The sequence below is a fragment of the Euphorbia lathyris genome, chromosome 2, assembly GCF_963576675.1.
Source record: "Euphorbia lathyris chromosome 2, ddEupLath1.1, whole genome shotgun sequence".
In the NCBI taxonomy this organism is placed as follows: Eukaryota; Viridiplantae; Streptophyta; class Magnoliopsida; order Malpighiales; family Euphorbiaceae; genus Euphorbia; species Euphorbia lathyris.
The window spans coordinates 69,495,517-69,514,694 of record NC_088911.1 but is presented as its reverse complement, the minus strand read 5'-3'; the positions used below and the strand labels follow the sequence as shown (position 1 = coordinate 69,514,694).

General features: G+C 39.6%; 1 non-coding gene across 1 annotated transcript; it reads right to left on the bottom strand.

Moving 5' to 3' along the window:
- Positions 1–18,425: 18,425 nt before the first annotated feature.
- On the bottom strand, positions 18,426–18,532 carry LOC136221153 (small nucleolar RNA R71). The gene has a single exon (XR_010684939.1). It is a non-coding gene; the product is annotated as a small nucleolar RNA R71 (small nucleolar RNA).
- Positions 18,533–19,178: the final 646 nt, after the last annotated feature.

The window sequence follows — 19,178 nt, the reverse complement described above, 5'->3', positions numbered from 1 at the left end:
TTACTTGAATTGCCCTTACATATCTTTGATAACAATAATAATACAAGGGCATTTAAGTACTTTATTTAGTCAAACCATTAAGACAAAGAAAATCAATACACATAATTTGACAATAATGCAAATGAGAAAACAAGACTCAATTCTCATGAAATTGATTAGGTTCACATTGTGTTGAAATTGTCATTTTGACCATTGAAATAATTAAATCAATTCATATTGAATTGATTTTATTTTCCCAATAAATCCAAATGGTTAAAATTCATATGGTGATTTTTGACTCAATTTCACTGCTTGTTTTGTTTAATCCATGTTCGGTTTCTTTGATGTGTCCGCTTTCCGAATAACCCGAGAGGTATGAAAAAGTTATAGCTTCTTGAATTCCATCTGTGTCAATTTGGTCCGACATATCTAACATTTGCACCACATATGTTTGGAGCTCCTCTTCAAACTGCTTAGCACGTGCCCGAGTAACAGGTCCATCTGGTAGACGTATTCGCTCCATATGAGAATCCGGATTTTCAACCCAGGTTATATCATTCCCTCCCTCCTCAAAAGGATTCGACCTCGAATCAGAATCTGCATCATAAAAAGATAAATCAGTAACATTAAAAGTAGCTGATACATTATACTCACCAGGTAAATCAATTTTGTAAGCGTTGTCATTAACACGCTCCAAAACTCGAAAAGGACCATCGCCTCGGGGTTGAAGCTTATTTTTACGAAGTCCTGGAAATCTCTCTTTTCGAAAATGCACCCACACCAAATCACCAGGTGCAAACACAACCCGTTTACGATGTTGGTTTACTTTAGAAGCAACCCGTCTATTTTTTTCTTCAATGTGCTTGCGAACCTTCTCATGAATGGATTGCACTAATTCTGCTTTCTTAACGCCATCTGTACTAGACCTGGCATCCACAGGTAAAGGTAGTAAATCCATAGGAGTAAGAGGGTTAAGACCATAAACAACTTCAAATGGTGAAAACAAAGTAGATGAGTGAATACTGCGATTATATGCAAATTCTACCATAGGTAAACACTTTTCCCAATTCTTAAGATTTTTCCCAACCACAGTACGCAAAATTTGACCAAGAGTTCGATTAACGACCTCGGTTTGTCCATCCGTTTGAGGATGACAAGCAGTAGAATACAAAAGCTTAATACCCAATCGACTCCAGAAAACACGCCAAAAATGACTTAAAAATTTAGCATCTCGGTCGGATACTATAGTTTTTGGGATTCCGTGCAACTTTACGACCTCTCGAAAGAAAAGGTCAGCAACATTGGTGGCATCATCGGTTTTATTGCATGCAATAAAATGTGCCATTTTGCTAAACCTATCAACCACAACAAAAATGGAATCACGACCTTTCTTTGTCCTAGGTAACCCAACAATAAAGTCCATAGAAAATCTACCCAGGGTTCCGTAGGCACGGGTAACGGGGTATAGAGACCTTGGGACAAAACCTTAGACTTAGCCTTTTTACAAACGATGCACCTAGAACAAAGTCTGTTGACATCCCTACGCATCTTCGGCCAAAAGAAATGTTCATGTAAAATATCTAAAGTCTTACGAACCCCAAAATGTCCCATCAGTCCACCATCGTGGGCTTCCCGGACAAGCAATTCTCGATATGAACATTGTGGCACACATAGTCTATTTTCACGGAATAAAAAGCCATCAAGTAAATAGAATTTGTCCACCGCAGACTTACCGCATGCAAGGTACATATCACCAAAATCAACATCACCTTTATACAATTCCTTAAGATGTGTAAATCCCAAGAGTTTAGTATTCAAAGAACTTAAAAGAATATACCTGCGCGATAGTGCATCAGCCACCACATTTTCTTTACCTTGCTTGTATTGAATAGTATATGGAAAAGTCTCAATGAACTCCATCCACCGGGCATGTCGTCTATTCAACTTACCTTGTCCCTTGAGGTGTTTTAGGGATTCATGATCAGAGTGAATAACAAACTCCTTAGGCCAAAGGTAATGCTGCCATGTTTCCAACGCCCTCACTAGAGCGTATAACTCTTTGTCATAGGTGGGGTAATTAAGTGCAGCCCCACTCAACTTCTCACTCCGAGATTGAACAATGTCTGTTGGCAAGGAGCCGGATCGAGGGTTTGGACCGGGATAACAAAGCAAAATCAAAGTCATCTCTCGAAGAGCCTCCGACTTTGGAACTTAAACCCTTGCCTCCTAATTTAAAATATGTGTTTTTGCAACCTCCTAATTTCTTACCCGTTGTTATATCTTCACTTTTGACAGTGGAAATGGAGGAAGCATTGGTTGCGGTGTTACAAAAACACAAGGGCGCATTTGGGTGGACCATTCACGACATTAAAGGAATTAGCCCCACCATTTGCACACACCGCATCTTTATGGAGGACAAAGTCAAACCCTCCGTGCAGCCGCAATGACGACTTAACCCCAACATGAAAGAGGTAGTGAAGGCCAAGGTAATCAAACTCCTCGACGCATGTATAATCTTTCCTATCTCTGATAGTCCGTGGGTTAGTCCGGTCCAATGCGTTCCCAAAAAGGGGGGCACTACGGTGATGGAAAATGATCAAGGGGAATTAATTCCCACACGGAAGATAACGGGGTGGCGAGTATGCATTGATTATAGGAAACTTAATGAGGCCACCCGAAAAGATCATTTTCCTTTACTGTTCATTGACCAAATGTTGGAAAGAATGGCGGGACATAAATTCTTTTGTACCCTCGATGGCCTATTCGGCTATATGCAAATCCCCGTTGATCCGTCGGATCAAGAAAAGACGACATTTACTTGTCCATATGGGACATTTGCATATAGGCGGATGCCGTTTGGGCTTTGTAATGCTCCCGCCACCTTTCAACGGTGCATGACGGCTATATTCTCCGAGATGATTGAGGATTTCATGGAAGTCTTCATGGACGATTTTTCTGTTTTTGGGTCGTCCTTCGAAATTTGTTTGAGCAATCTTGATAAAGTCCTTCAACGTTGCGAGGACACTAACCTAGCTCTTAGTTGGGAGAAGTGTCAATTTATGGTTCAAGATTGTATTGTTTTAGGACACAAGGTGTCCGGGGAGGGAATCGCGGTCGATCCGGCCAAGATTGAGGTGATTGAGAAATTGCCTCCTCCAATCAATGTTAAAGGGATTCGGAGTTTCTTAGGTCATGCGGGGTTTTATAGGCGATTCATTAAAGATTTCTCTAAAATAGCAACCCCCTTGACCCAACTCCTCTTAAAGGATGCGGAATTTAGTTTTTCCTCCGAATGTTTGCTTGCATTTAACACGCTAAAGGAAAAACTAATTAATGCACCCATCATGGTGAAACCCGATTGGAGTCTCCCCTTTGAACTTATGTGTGATGCGAGTGATTTGGCTGTAGGTGCTTGTTTGGGTCAACGGGTGGATAAAATTTTCCGCCCCATTTTTTATGCGAGCAAAACGCTCAATGAAGCCCAACAAAACTATTCCATTACGGAAAAAGAGATGCTTGCTGTAGTTTTTGCTTTCGATAAATTTAGATCATATCTCGTGTTATCCAAAATTATCGTATACATTCACCACACAGCTCTCAAGTACTTAATGACTAAGCAGGATGCCAAACCACGATTGATACGGTGGATTCTACTCCTACAAGAATTTGACATCGAAATTAGGGATAAAAAAGGAGTGGAGACTGTCGTAGCCGACCATCTTTCCCCACTACAAAGCGAGCAAGCCGCATCTCCGGGAGTTGTGGAGATCAAGGAGACCTTTCCCGACGAAACTCTCTATGCGGTAACACATTTACCTTGGTACACCGATATGGCGAACTTCAAAGCCGGTAATATTCTTCCCCCTCACCTTACTTACGAGCAGCGTAGGAAGTTCTTTCACGACGCTAAGAACTATTTTTGGGAAGAACCTTACTTGTTTAAATCTTGTGCTGATAATATCATTCGTAGGTGCATATCGGAAGAAGAGGTAAATCATGTGTTGCATATGTGTCACACCCAAGAGCCAGGGGGCCACTTTGGCCCTAGTCGGACCATGGCAAAGGTTCTACAATGTGGTTTTTATTGGCCTACCTTGTCCAAGGATTCCCAAGACTTCGTCAAATCATGTGACGCTTGTCAATGGAGCGGGAACATCTCCCGTAAACATGAAATGCTCCAACAAGAGATCCTAGTTTGCGAACTTTTTGATGTTTGGGGGATAGACTTTATGGGGCCTTTCCCTAAGTCGCATAACAACTCCTACATTCTTGTGGCGGTTGACTATGTCTCCAAATGGGTGGAGGCCGTTGCCTTACCCTCAAACGACTCCAAGGTGGTAGGGAAATTTATAAAGAAAAACATCTTTACTCGGTTTGGAACCCCTCGAGCTATCATTAGTGACGGGGGTTCCCACTTTTGCAATCGCCAATTCGACCAACTCTTAAAAAAATACGGGGTTGCACACCGAGTCTCCACACCCTACCATCCGCAAACTAGCGGGCAAGTCGAGGTTTCTAACCGCGAACTAAAACGTATCTTAGAAAAAACGGTTAGTTCCTCTAGGAAAGACTGGAGCCTAAAGCTCGATGACGCTCTTTGGGCCTACCACACGACGTTTAAAACGCCTATCGAGATGTCTCCTTATCGTTTAGTTTTTGGGAAATCGTGTCATTTACCGGTGGAATTGGAACATAAGGCCTATTGGGCTCTGAAATTTTTAAATTTTGATGTGCAGGCCATGGGGGATCAACGTCTCCTCCAACTCAATACCCTTGATGAACTTCATCTCGGTTCATACGAAAATGCCAATATTTACAAAGAACGTACGAAGAAGTGGCACGACAGGCACGTGCAAATCAGGGAATTCAACAAAGGAGACAAAGTCCTCCTCTATAATTCTCGCCTCCGCTTGTTCCCAGGAAAATTAAAACGTCGGTGGTCGGGACCGTACACCGTTATTGAGGCCCACTCGTCCGGAGTGATCGACATCCAAGGTTCCGACAACGCAACCCACCGGGTGAACATCCACCGTCTGAAAATATACTGCGGAGGCACTTTTCCACAACACGGCGAAGCCACATTCCTCCAAACACCGTAAGCATACACACATCATGAGAAAGTCGAGCTACTCCGACTCTAAACGTAGCCTCGGTTTGCGCCCCTCCAACCCTTTGTATATATGTATCATATCCGTTTGTTTCCTTTCTTTTTTAAAATCAATGAAAAAGCAGAAAAACAAATCCCATACTAATCCAAGTTTCTCACGCGGGGCGTACACACCAGCACGCCCCGCGCAGTTGAGTCTCTGACACCATTTTGGCAACTCACGCCGGGCGTATTCCCTTTTACGCCCCGCGTGATCGCCATTTTTCTTGTATAATTCGCCCAGAAACTCAAACACGCAGGGCGCCCCTCGTCGTACGTCCCGCGTATTTGAGTCTCTGGCCAAAAATGGCTAAAAATGCACCTCCTACGCGGGGCGCCCCCCTGGGCACGCCTCGCGTAGGACCTGACCTTCAAGGGTCTAGTTTTATTCCATCTTTATTCTTGTTTTTGTTTTTGTTTTCTTTTGCGACGCCCTTGAAATAGGCGTCATTTTAATAACGCGGAGGGCCGTGCAACCCCACACTTCCCGTTTGTTTTACACAAAAAAACAAAAATAAAAATTAAATAAACAACAAAATAGTTAAACTAATTTATTGATTCTTTAATTTTTCCGACACACTACCCCTCAGAAATTAATTAAAGCTCCGTTATTTGTCCTTAGATGTAAAGTCATTAATACAAAGGATCGGTTTTAGTAAGAAATTGTAGTCTTAATTCCGAAGCTCTAGGATTTATGCAAAGCCTAGGTTCGTACTAAACGAAAGCCTCGAGTCCTAACCCACAGGTCATCTCCATAATAAAATTAAAAAAGGCAATAAAAACGGGATATATAGTTGAAAATTTGACGAGAACTTGAACGTACACAATTAACCCGAAATTTTGTGAGGTAATTTTGAGCCTAAAAGAGTTCGTACAAGAACTCTATTTCTTTCACAATTTTTCGAGAGCTTTGACTTTACTCGACTCATAGAGTTTGCATCTAATACCGTGTTAAGTACACTTATTTTGGTTAAAATGGCAATAGATGATAAAACGAACCCACTTAGTTTAATTCTTTTCTTAATTTATTTTTCTCGTTTTCATCAACCTCTAGGAAACCCCCTTGAGCCTACTAACCGACTTTTCTTGTTAATACCCTTTTAACAATTAACCCTCTTTTTTCTCTTGTGTAAATACCAACAAAATCAATTCGCACCCGAAATAAGCCAAGGCCTTGATAAGTGAGCACCATAAGTCCTCGAGATCGTTTTTGTGTCGCTCTCAAAACAAAAAGAAAAAGAAAAACACAATAAAGAGCAAAAGGCATTCTCAACCTCCACCCGAGCAATTTCGAGTTATATTTTACAAACTTACTAAGGCCAAAATAAAAACGCGGTGCGATCATCAAAATGGTATTTGAACTCGAGTTTCCAAAAAATTAATCACTAAAAAGCCACCCGCATTACAACCCCCTCCGGGTTTATTTTTAATATTGCCTAGACCATAACATAGGAGGAAAAACCCGGATAAAAATGCAAACTCAAAGTGACTTCGAGTAAGTGCAAAGAAGAGTGCAAAAACACCGACCCACCAAAATTTGAGCGTAAGAGTGAAATCCCTTGGTGAGGTACTATCGGGTTCTCAAAAGATAATCAACCTCCGTTAATATTGCCTATTAAATTTGATCATGGAGGTTTCAAACAAGTTTTGGTCACTCATTTGTTTGCGTAAGTACTTACCGAAAACTGTGTATAAAACTTTAGCTTCGGAATCACGCACTTGGTAAAACCAACCGACGGTTTGTTTCTTAATAATGTCAATCCCTTGTCTTTCGATTTCTTTTACTTGAGGACAAGTAAAACTTTAAAGTCCGAGGAGGTTTGATAGGGGCGTTTCGTCCCTATCTTTTAGCGTGATTTACGGTTTAGTTTTAGATGAAATAAATAAGTTTAATTGCAAAAATAGAGTGTTTTAAATAAAATAACGAAATAAAAATAAATTCCGTACTTACGGTTAATTTTCCCTATTTTTGAGTTAATTAGAAATAAAAACGTCAAGCTAACTCGGCTCTCGAGAACTGTGTTTCAGGTACGAGCAAGGAGTGAAATTCCACCAACATACGCGGGGCGTACCTCCCTTTACGCGGGGCGTGGAACATTTGGTCAGAAATAATTGTTCAATCCACAGGCACCACGTGGGATCTAGTCACCAATACGCGAGGCGTACCAACCACCACGTGAGGCGTGGAAACATGTGTCAGAAATGATAAGCCTAATCCTGAAAGTCAGTCTGCATGGTCTCCCTGAGTCAACTACCCTACGCGGGATGTACCACCTTACACGCGAGGCATGTAAGGAAGTTCTTCAATGCAAAAAGATCAGAGACTCATTTACGCGGGGCGTGCTTCGACTACGCGAGGCGTAAAAGGGCCAAATCAAGCAATAAAATCTCAGAAACTCAAACATGCGAGGCGCATCCCAGTACACGCGGGGCGTGATTGAGACAACAAGATCTGGATTTGGTCCACATGCAGGAGATTTCTGACGGAATGGGCAATTACGCAGGGCATACTCCACCATACGCGGGGCGTATCATGGGAAATCTGCACAAAATCATGTTCCTCCATGCTTGTATCTTATGAAATTACAACTTTGCCCTAGCTTGATGTGTATAAATAGGGGCTGAACCTTAAGTTTTAGGGACACTTTTTAGATACCTTAGACACCTTTGATATACCATTGTTATTATAGTTTAGGTTCTTGTTATTTTTGTTGGAGATTGTAGTTTACATAGCAATTCTCTTCCACCTTGAGAGCTTGTTCATTGATCCCGGCAGTCCATCAAAGTTCCGTTCCATCTCCGTTCACCAAGCTCGAAAGCTCCACCTCCAAGTCCTAAGAGACGGCCTTGAGTCCGGTTAGCTAGTTCCGAGGGTGGATTCTTCCATTTTTACTTGCTAACTAGCTTGCACTCTTCCTATGTACTAGGCTTGGTTGTAATTCACACTTACATTCTCCATATTTATAATTTATGATTCATAATCTCCTTCTTTATATTTGTGTTGATGTTTGCTACTTGTTTTGATACTCGTAATTGATTATTGTGTAGGAGAACGCGATTTCCGACGCCATTCGGGCTATCTTTAGGGATTCATATAGGTGTTGCCTTACCGGAAGTGACGCTCCGGAAACCGTAGGAATTGACAAACCACGGAACTTACGGGCCCTAATTTCTGGTCCCAAGCATTAGACACGCCTTGACTAGGAATCACGTAGTCTAAGTACTTCACAGATCGGTTACACTACACGTAGTCGTCTTTGCAAGAGTAAAACGTTAACCGTTTATATATTGAGAGTCATTATTTATCATATTTATAACTTATCGTCATCCATATCATTTCACGGAGTTTTGTTATATAAACTTGTCTCACCCGTAGTTAGCAGTAGTTTGTAGTTGTTCCCCGAACCAACTCAAAGTATTCACCGCTTAGATAACGTATAAAACCGAGTCGTCTAGTACTTGTAGTTATAAATCCCGTGGATTCGATACCCGGTCTTAACCGGATTATTACTTGATACGACGGGGTACACTTGCCCCTAAGTAGTGGCGTCTAGTAGAGTTAGAGCATTTAGAAAGATCACATCCATAGTCGTAACGCACTTATCATAATATACATTTTGTCGTAGAAAAGCTCTACCTAGCCGTACGCCCCATCAATGGCAGACGTTGGGTATCACATGAAGTAATTGTAGGATAGTTAACATTGGATTGAGCATTTGTCACTCTTGATAAATAGGAGATACGTCCAAGGATCGCTTGTGGAAGACTTGACTCTAAATCCTTATAAGGTGATAGCGTAAGACTTGAAATGTAGATTTCACTTAACCTATCTAATTGGAGTTAACTCGGCATGTACAAGTAAAACGAACGTCTCGCTATATATGACTTGACATTATCCATAGTCATAAGATTCTGTTCAAGGATGTAGTTGATAAAGGATCGAATTATACTGTAACTAATACGGAAAGGTCAACGACAGAATCAACCTGTCTTCTTATAGCTCCGGGGGAATGTTTCGGATCTGCCAATCACAGTTCGCGTACTCATTCCATTATACAAAGATTGAATGTAATTTTGAGAAATTAATTTAATGGTTGTATACGGCTAGAAGCAATAAGAACCTAATGGGTCACACATAAGACTTGGAACCCAAAAGAGAAACAGATGTTAATTAATTGACGGAAGCCCAACTGAGTCCACTAAGGCCCAGTAATAGAGGGGGGGGGGGGCGATTTCTATGTGTTGTGACACATAAAGAATTAATTTAATTTTAAACAATTATAATTAGATTATTGTTGAACTACGCTTCGAACGATCAATCAACCACACAGAGAAACAAAGTACACAAAGATCACAGATTGGATCTTGAAACAACAATCAAAAGAATACACACAGAATTTACCCTGGTTCGGCTTAACTGCCTACATCCAGCAACTTCACTAATCAATGGAGATTACAACAAGATTGAAACAGTTTCTCCTTTTCCAGAAACTCTCGTGTTTTCCCAATCCCCAATTCAGATTATCACAGTGTACAGTTATGACTTAGTCTAAGAATCTCTCGTATGAAACTACTTCCCAACCCAGACCTTTTATAGCCTTTACAAAGTTGTGAAAATACCCAAAATATCCTTACTAAAAAATGTACAAACTCAGCAAGACCTACTGACCAGTGGTAACACAGCAAGACCATGTTGACCTGTATTATCACCTCAGTACCATGCTGACCACAGCCATGCTGACTTGATAACTCAGCATTCTGACTTCTTGATTTTACTCTTGCTGACGGGTTGACTTACAATTATGCTGACTTGATTACCCAGCATCATTCTTGTAATAGAAAACAACAACGACTTACAATGCTGACTTGTTGACTCAGCATCATCATCAGCAAGTGATAGAAAACAACGACTTACAATCTCCACCTTGTCTTTCTATTCACTCCATCAACTAGTGAAGAAAATACACTCAAGGACCACTGACCATCCTAACCAGTTTCAAGCAATGTTCAAATTTATTACTTGAAACAGATTTGGTCAGCATGTCGGCTGGGTTATCCTCAGTTCCCACTTTCACCACCTGAACAGTACCAGTGCTAATCACATCCCTGACGAAATGCATTCTCACATCTATGTGTTTGGATTGCTCGTGAAAAACTTGATGTTTTGACAGATGTATAGCTCCTTGGCTATCACAGTAAATCTTCAAACCATCAATCTGTGTCACTCCAAGTTCCGTTAAGACTCCTCTCAGCCACATAGCTTCTTTTACTGCCTCTGTAACAGCAATAAACTCAGCTTCGGTTGTTGACAAAGTCACAACTGACTGTAGACTTGCCCTCCAACTTATTGCAGTTCCAAACACAGTGAATACGTACCCGGTTTGGGATTTTCTGGTGTCAATGCTACCAGCATAATCAGAATCAACAAAACCTGCTACATCATCCACTAGGGCTTCAGCTCCACCATAACTCAAACCTTTACTCAGTGAGCCTTTGACATACCTCAGCACCCACTTCACCGCTGACCAATGAGCTCTTCCTGGATTTGCCATGAACCTGCTGATGAGACTCACAGCATGAGCCAAATCTGGACGTGTACAGACCATCGCATACATTAGACAGCCTACAACACTCGAATATGGCACCCTCTCTATGTCTTCCTTTTCCTCATCAGTTTGAGGACTTTGCTTACTGCTCAGCTTGAAGTGACTTGCAAGTGGAGTGAGAACGGCCTTTGAATTCGTCATACCAAAACGTTCTAACACCTTGCTCAGATAAACTGACTGACTTAGGAATAGCTTCTTTCTTCCTCTGTCTCGAGAAATTTGCATCCCTAAAATTTTCCGTGCTGACCCGAGATCCTTCATCTCAAACCGTGTGTTTAGTTGTGCCTTTAACTGATTTATGGCTGCTTTGTTTTGACAAGCTATAAGCATGTCATCAACATATAACAAGAGATAAATCTTAGAGCCATCACTAAGGTCTCTACTATACACACACCAGTCATAACTAGACCTATGAAAGTCCTGACTTATCATAAACTCATCGAACTTCATGTACCACTGTCTAGGGGACTGTTTCAGACCATATAGAGACTTCTTAAGCAAACATACCCGCTGGTCTTTATCTCCTATTTCAAAACCCTCTGGTTGTTGCATATATATGACCTCATCCAGGTTTCCATGAAGAAAAGCTGTTTTGACATCTAACTGTTCTAATTCTAGATCAAAACGAGCTATAAGAGAGAGAATAATCCTGATAGACCTATGTTTAACAACCGGTGAATAGATTTCATTAAAGTCTATACCTTCCTGCTGAGTAAACCCTTTGGCCACCAACCTAGCTTTAAACCTAGGTTCCTCTACACCAGGTATCCCTTCCTTTCTTTTAAACACCCACCTTGAACCGACCAACTTCTTATCAAAAGGTTTATCTACCAAAATCCAAGTTTTATTTTTATCAAGGGATTTTATCTCATCCTTCATAGCGTTAAGCCACTGTTCCTTGTCAACCGAATTCACAGCTTCCCTATAGGTTACAGGTTCAGACTCTTGTACTTCCTTAGCAACACTAAATGCATAAGCTACAAGGTCCTCAAAACCATATCTAACCGGGGCCCTAGGGACTCTTCTTTCACGGTCTCTAACAAGTCTATAGCTTTGACTGGACTCAGTATCATTACCATCACTGACTTCTTGCTCGGTTTTACGGGTGTTTTCACTATTTTCTTCAAGCTCCACCTCATTCTTAACACTCTCAAGGTTTTGAATGGACTTAGGACTACTCGGTTCTAACTGAGTTTTTTCTTGGTTTTTCCGATAAGGAAAATCCATCTCATTGAACACAACATTTCTGCTGACTATGGATTTCTTATAACCAGATTCTAGGCACCACAACTTATAGCCCTTGACTCCTATAGGGTAGCCTATAAAAACACATCTTAGAGCCCGAGGTTCTAATTTTCCCTGTCTAACGTGTGCAAAAGCTGAACAACCAAACACTCTAAGTTTTTCATAATCCTCTGGGTGATCAGACCACATTTGCATAGGTGTTTTAAAACCTATAGCAGATGATGGGCACCTATTGATTAGGTAACACGCAGTTTGCACTGCTTCAGCCCAGAAAGACTTAGGGAGACTGGATTGGATTAACATGCACCTAACTCTTTCTAGGATAGTCCTATTATACCTCTCTGCTAGGCCATTCTGCTGTGGAGTTCCAGGAACGGTATGATGTTTAGTTATACCTGACTTCTTGCACAAAGTGATGAAATCTTTGTCAAGAAACTCCAAACCATTGTTGGTTCTCAACCTTTTGATTTTCTTTCCTGTTTGATTTTCCACTAACACTTTCTAATCCTTGAACGTTTGCAAAGCCTCATTCTTATGAGCTAGAATATAAACCCATACTCTTCTAGAGTAATCATCAATAAGAGTCATAAAATAGGTCCTCCCACCATGAGACTTAGTTCTTGTTGGCCCCCATAGGTCAGAGTGAATGTACTCAAGAATGTCCTGGGTTCTATGTATTGCTGACTTAGGAAACTTGACTTTACTTGACTTCCCTAAGACACAGTTCTCACAGAAATCTATCTTTCCTATGTGATCTTTACCAAGACAACCCTGCTTCCTAAGTTCATGTAAACCAACTTCACTCACGTGACCTAGTCTAAGGTGCCAAAGATTGGTTCTATCAGTTTTAGATTCGGTGAGATTTGCGGTAGAGACTAACACAGTACTACCTAGGAGTGTGTATAGGCCATTACTCATGGTACCTTTCATAACAACTAAAGGTCCTCTAGATATCCTTATGATACCCCCTTCGGCTCTATAATTGTATCCTTGTTTATCAAGCGTACCCAAAGAAATTAAATTTCTTTTCAGTTCTGGCACATACCTCACACCGGTCATAATCCTTTCTTGACCATCGAACATCTTCAGCCTAATGGAGCCTTGACCCAGTACCTTGCACAACTTGTTGTTGCCTAGAAGAACCCTCCCACCTTCCTCTTGAAAGTCTTCGAACCACGTCCTGTTGGGAGTCATATGGAACGTACATCTGCTGTCCAAGATCCAGTCAGTGTTTGGATCTTTATCAGTGACAGCAAGGACCTCAGCGCTCTCATAACCTTCTTCTACCACAGCGGCTTCGCCTTGATCTTTAGGCTGACCTAGACTCTTGTTCCTCTCAGGACAGTTTTTCCTGAAATGTCCTTCCTTATGGCAGTGAAAACACTTGTAGACCTTGCCTTCTTTATTGCTTGAGGATGTAGTTTTGGACTTTTTCCCGTTCTTGTTCTTTGGCTTGTGAGAGTCCTTTTTCTCAGACCTTCCACGAACAAACAATCCTTCTGCAGCTTCAGTGTTGGTGTTGGCCTCAATCTGTTTTGACTTTAGCGCCATCAGAACTTCTTCCAGACTTAGTGTTTCTCTAGCGTACTTCATGGTTTCAACAAAATGACTGAAAGACTGGGGTAAAGAATTCAAGATCATTATGGCCTGATCTTCATCTTCAATCTTTACCTCTATGTTCTCTAGGTCAATTATGATCTTTGAGAAATCATCAAGATAGTCTTCAACTGGCTTGTCCTCGTTCATCTTGAAGCCGAAAAGCTTTCCCTTAAGATAAACCCGATTGGTGAGTGTCTTCGTCATGTACAACTGTTCAAGCTTGAGCCAAACCCCAGCAGCTGAGGTTTCCTTCGAAACTTCTCTTAGCACTTTATCGCCAAGATACAGGACGATCGTACTGTAAGCCAATTCAAGAAGATCTTCTTTCTCCTCCTTCGTCATTGTCGCCGGAAATTCCTTCTCGCCCTTCAGAGCCTTCGCAACCTTCATTTGAACCAAGATTGCCTTCATCCTCTGTCTCCATAGAGCAAAATCTCCCTTACTATTGAAACGCTCGATCTCGATCTTTGTAAAACCCATTGCTCTGTTCTTGATTAGCTCTGATACCAATTGTTGAACTACGCTTCGAACGATCAATCAACCACACAGAGAAACAAAGTACACAAAGATCACAGATTGGATCTTGAAACAACAATCAAAAGAATACACACAGAATTTACCCTGGTTCGGCTTAACTGCCTACATCCAGCAACTTCACTAATCAATGGAGATTACAACAAGATTGAAACAGTTTCTCCTTTTCCAGAAACTCTCGTGTTTTCCCAATCCCCAATTCAGATTATCACAGTGTACACTTATGACTTAGTCTAAGAATCTCTCGTATGAAACTACTTCCCAACCCAGACCTTTTATAGCCTTTACAAAGTTGTGAAAATACCCAAAATATCCTTACTCAAAAATGTACAAACTCACCAAGACCTACTGACCAGTGGTAACACAGCAAGACCATGTTGACCTGTATTATCACCTCAGTACCATACTGACCACAGCCATGCTGACTTGATAACTCAGCATTCCGACTTCTTGATTTTACTCTTGCTGACGGGTTGACTTACAATTATGCTGACTTGATTACCCAGCATCATTCTTGTAATAGAAAACAACAACGACTTACAATGCTGACTTGTTGACTCAGCATCATCATCAGCAAGTGATAGAAAACAACGACTTACAATTATGATTATGGATTAAATTAATTATAGGATAAATAAGTTAGGAGGTTTATTGAGATTAAATTGCTTCTAATTATTATCCTTTTTTTTGAAAGATTCTAATTATTATCCTATTAATAAGTTATTATTATCTTTACATTTAGATATAATTATAGATAATAACAATAAGAGTATTATTCCGAATACAACTCTTATTCAGTAACCTAATTCTATCTGACTAGGGTTTAGATGGAAGAGGCTATATTAACCCCCTCTAGTTGTAAATTTCGGCCAAGCTTCCTATCCCGGAGAGAGAGAATTTCGACCCCTACCGTAGTGGATCGTCTTTCACCGCTTGCTTCCGAATCAATTGATTTCATCTATTTCCTTTTACTCCTTGATCTTGTGTTGATTAATTAGAGGTAATCTATCTTGATTGCTATTTTTCGATTGAGTTCTAACATCATTTTGATTTGTGTTTTGTTTTGTGCTCGTGAAATCGGATTAAGAGTTGAGGGCACTTCGCTTGCAACAGTAGATAGTTCATCAAAAGGTATTTCCTTCTATCCCTCTTTATATGAAATAACGATTAACGGATCTTGGTTTAAACGAAATAGGTTAAAAATTTTATATTTCCGCTACCAAACGTTTGCCTATTTTCCTTCACATGGCCAGTCCAAAAAATGCCCAAAAGTCCCTGAAAATCCCTAAAAACACTGAAAATGCCGTAAAAAGCAGAAAATACTAAATTTAACTAAAAACTATCAAATTAAAACCAAAATTAACCAAAAACTAAGTTAAAGCGATCTAGATTACTCCTAGAAATGTTATAATTAGGGAGCTATCAAATTCCCCACACTTTAATCTTGCTTGTCCTCAAGCAAGACAAAATTCAAAACAGAGAAAAATCAACAAATAGCACACGTACAAAACACAAGAATCCATTGCATTTTATAATCTACAACAGTTCAAACTACTCATTTTTGCAATTGAAAACATAGTGAACCTCAAATAACTCTCCAAAACTGATTAATTGGTCTTATTGATCAACACTTCATGAAAACGATAGAAGAGAACTAAAATTGATAGCTCACAAGTGGTCACTCTAATGCTCAAGTGTTTGGGTGTAAATGTTTTATTTGTAAACGCTCTACATTTTATTGCACCAAGTGGTCATGTTGGGATTACATCATCCATCCGGTCAAAATTAATGCATTAAAATTAAACAAGACCATAGGTCTTTAAGGGTTGTAATGTAGGCTAAAGGTTGGGGTAGGAAAAAGGGAATTTATAGGCAAAAAGTTAATGACTCGACTGGTTAAGATTTTTGCAAAAGGGACATGTTTTCTGCTAAGTGTAAGAAGGTGTAAGCTCAAGGTTGTTTTTGTGATTCAATGAAGTATTCGAAAAGCAACTAAAATATAAGCACGTCTTTTTATCCTTTCCTCTATAATTTATTCTTTTGATTTTTAATAGAGGGGGAAAAGAGTGGAATTCAAATGGGTAAGGTTGCTTTTTCTATTAATATTACTGTTAAGCCCGAAATATACCTAAAATATCATTAATATTTACATCAGTTTTGCTATGAAATCGTGTTGTTTATATCTATTTAGAGTACTTTTACGTCCGAATATGTTTCTTTCATGCAAGGTACCTAAATATTTGGTAAAATCCAAATAGGAACGAAAACAGGTCAAAAACGAAGGAAAACCCCTAAGTTACGAGCCAAAAGACGAGGAAAATCAGCGCACCGAAATGAGGATGACGGAACGAGGCCGGATCGGGAAATAAATCCTGTGTCGCGACCGAGATTCCCTAATCTCGGGCATGACACGCTGGTTCCAGCAACTCTCCTTTGTCTTTTGAAGACCAAAAATCTGCTCCCTAATCTCGGCAGGGATTTCCCAATCTCGGTAGGATCATCAATTTTGTCAGCACAATTTACACATGTTTTAATTCAAAGAATCGCGTCTGTTCGGGTGGATAGAAACGTCTCTTCGCAGCGGACACAACCCTTAAACACGACTCTTCAACATCTATAAATAAAGAGTTGATTTCAGAGTTAAGGAGAGTTAGATTTTTAAGATTAGTGCAGAATTTATGCAAAAATTCTGAGTCAAGACGATTCAGAGTTAGACTTCATTCTTGTAAAAGCAATCTGATGTACACAAATTGTTCTTAGATTACTTACAAACACAGTAGCAATTAGATTTAGATTAAGATCTGTTCAAAGACTAGTTTACATTTTGGTAGTAGAAACATCATCTCTATTCCGAAGATTCAATGAGAAGATCAAGTAGCGGATTCGACCCCGGAGCCTGACAAACTCTAACGAGGTTTGAGGAAAGGATTGACGACCTGGAACTCACTAATTCCTCTTGAATGCTTCCATGCTTTTTGTTCTCTGTAAACTTGTATCAATTCATAATTCCTCTAATAAAAGTTCATGCAATTCAATATATTCTTATGTAGTTACTTTGGTAAATGATCCGAAGTAAAGTTCTGGTGTTTTCATTAAAACGTAGTTAAATTCATATCTTTACAAGGAAGCTTTGTTGAACACTTGGGCAAGTTCATTCTTACGGACGATATGATCGTTGGGTCGGCTTATCGAAAATAAGTATAAACTTGGCCAAGGTAGAAATCTACTCAACGCCAGGGGGTTCTCTACGGTTCAAAGCCTTTTAATTGAAGGAATTTACTCTTATTACATACTTATAGTTTTTACAAAGTTTAAAGTTGGTATCTTTGCTTAATGCAAACGAGTACAACTCTTCTCTTATTTTTAACGCTAAATGTTTCTGTCTTGTAATTTAATATCAAAACAAAATTGATTTCTAACATTCTACATATATTCTAATCTGATTCTTATTTATTCAATTTCAAAACCAAATTCAATTAACAATTTTCTATTAAATAAACCTAAAGACGTATTTAAACCATATGAAAATAAGTTTTTTGTGAAAAAACATTCCCTGAGGGATCGATATCTTTTTATTACTACAAGCGAAACTGTGCACTTGCGGAAATCGCTCAACAAGTTTTTGGCGCCGTTGCCGGGGAACGCCAAATTTTTTTTACAAAAATTTAGATTTTTCGTGTTTTATTTCGAATCTAGGTTTATACATACTTATTTTAACTTTTATATTTTATATTTTATTTATTTCAATTTACTTACATATTTATTTTTCAATTTTGTTTTGAAGGTAGTTTCGGTTCGTGCAAGATTTCAAGTTCATGCGCAGTTCTCGAAGTTTGGGCATTCCACCAAAACCACTTGATCCAGAAATTGAAAAGACAATTAAGAAAAAAAAGAAAGACAAGAAAAACAAAGATAAACAAAAATTACAGCCTGAAAATATGGAAAATCCACCTACATTCATGGATTACGCTAGGCCAGGAGTGGTCGGTGTAACTAGTAGCATAGTTAGACCCCAAATAGTCGCCCACCAATTTGAAATTAAGCCAGCTTTGCTTAATATGTTACAAAATAATGTCACATTTTATGGACTACCTAACGAAAACCCAAACACTCATTTGACAAATTTCTTAGAAATTTGTGACACTTTTAAAATGACCGATGTGCCAGCTAAAGCAATTAAACTTCGACTCTTTCCTTTCACTTTGAAGGATAGAGCCAAAGATTGGTTAAGTTCTATGCCAGCCGCAACATTCGAAACTTGGGACCAATTATCCCAAGCATTTTTATCAAAATTTTTCCCTTTAGCAAAAACAGCAAGAGTCATAAAAGAGTTAACATCTTTTACACAATATGATAATAAAACTCTTTATGAGGCTTGGGAACGTTTTAAGGAACTTCAACATTTATGCCCACACCACCAATTACCCGATGCACTTTTAATGCAAACTTTTTATAATAGAATAAATCCTACAACTAGAGGTTCATTAGATGCTATGTCGGGAGGGTTATTTATGAAGAAGACATCCGCCCAAGTAAGAGAACTTTTGGAGGAAATGGCAATCAACAGCAGTATGTGGCCCACGGAACGTGGACACATACCAGTGGCGAAACCATCATCCTCAACCACATCACCAGTTAAAGGTATAATGAATCTCGATCCAGTCGCGATGTTACAAGCCCAATTTTCTGCCTTATCGCACAAAATTGATAGGTTTATGGCACCGTGCGATACCAATGGTAATCCAATCCCAACGGATGTGGATTACGAAGGTATGGATGAGATTAAACAGGTAAATTTTGTCCAAGGGCAAAACCAAACTAATAATCTTTATTCTACTACTTATAATTCTGGATGGAGGAATCATCCTAACTTTAATTGGAAAGATAATAATAATGCAAGTGCTAATCAGAATCGTACCAATAATTATCAAAATCAGTCAAGAGATACGATTAGCACTTTATCTTCTAAAATCGACAAATTTATAGACGCTACCGGTGGGAAAATAAGTAGCCACGATGATGGTTTCAAACGCATCGAGAATAAATTTGATCAATTAATTAAAAACCAC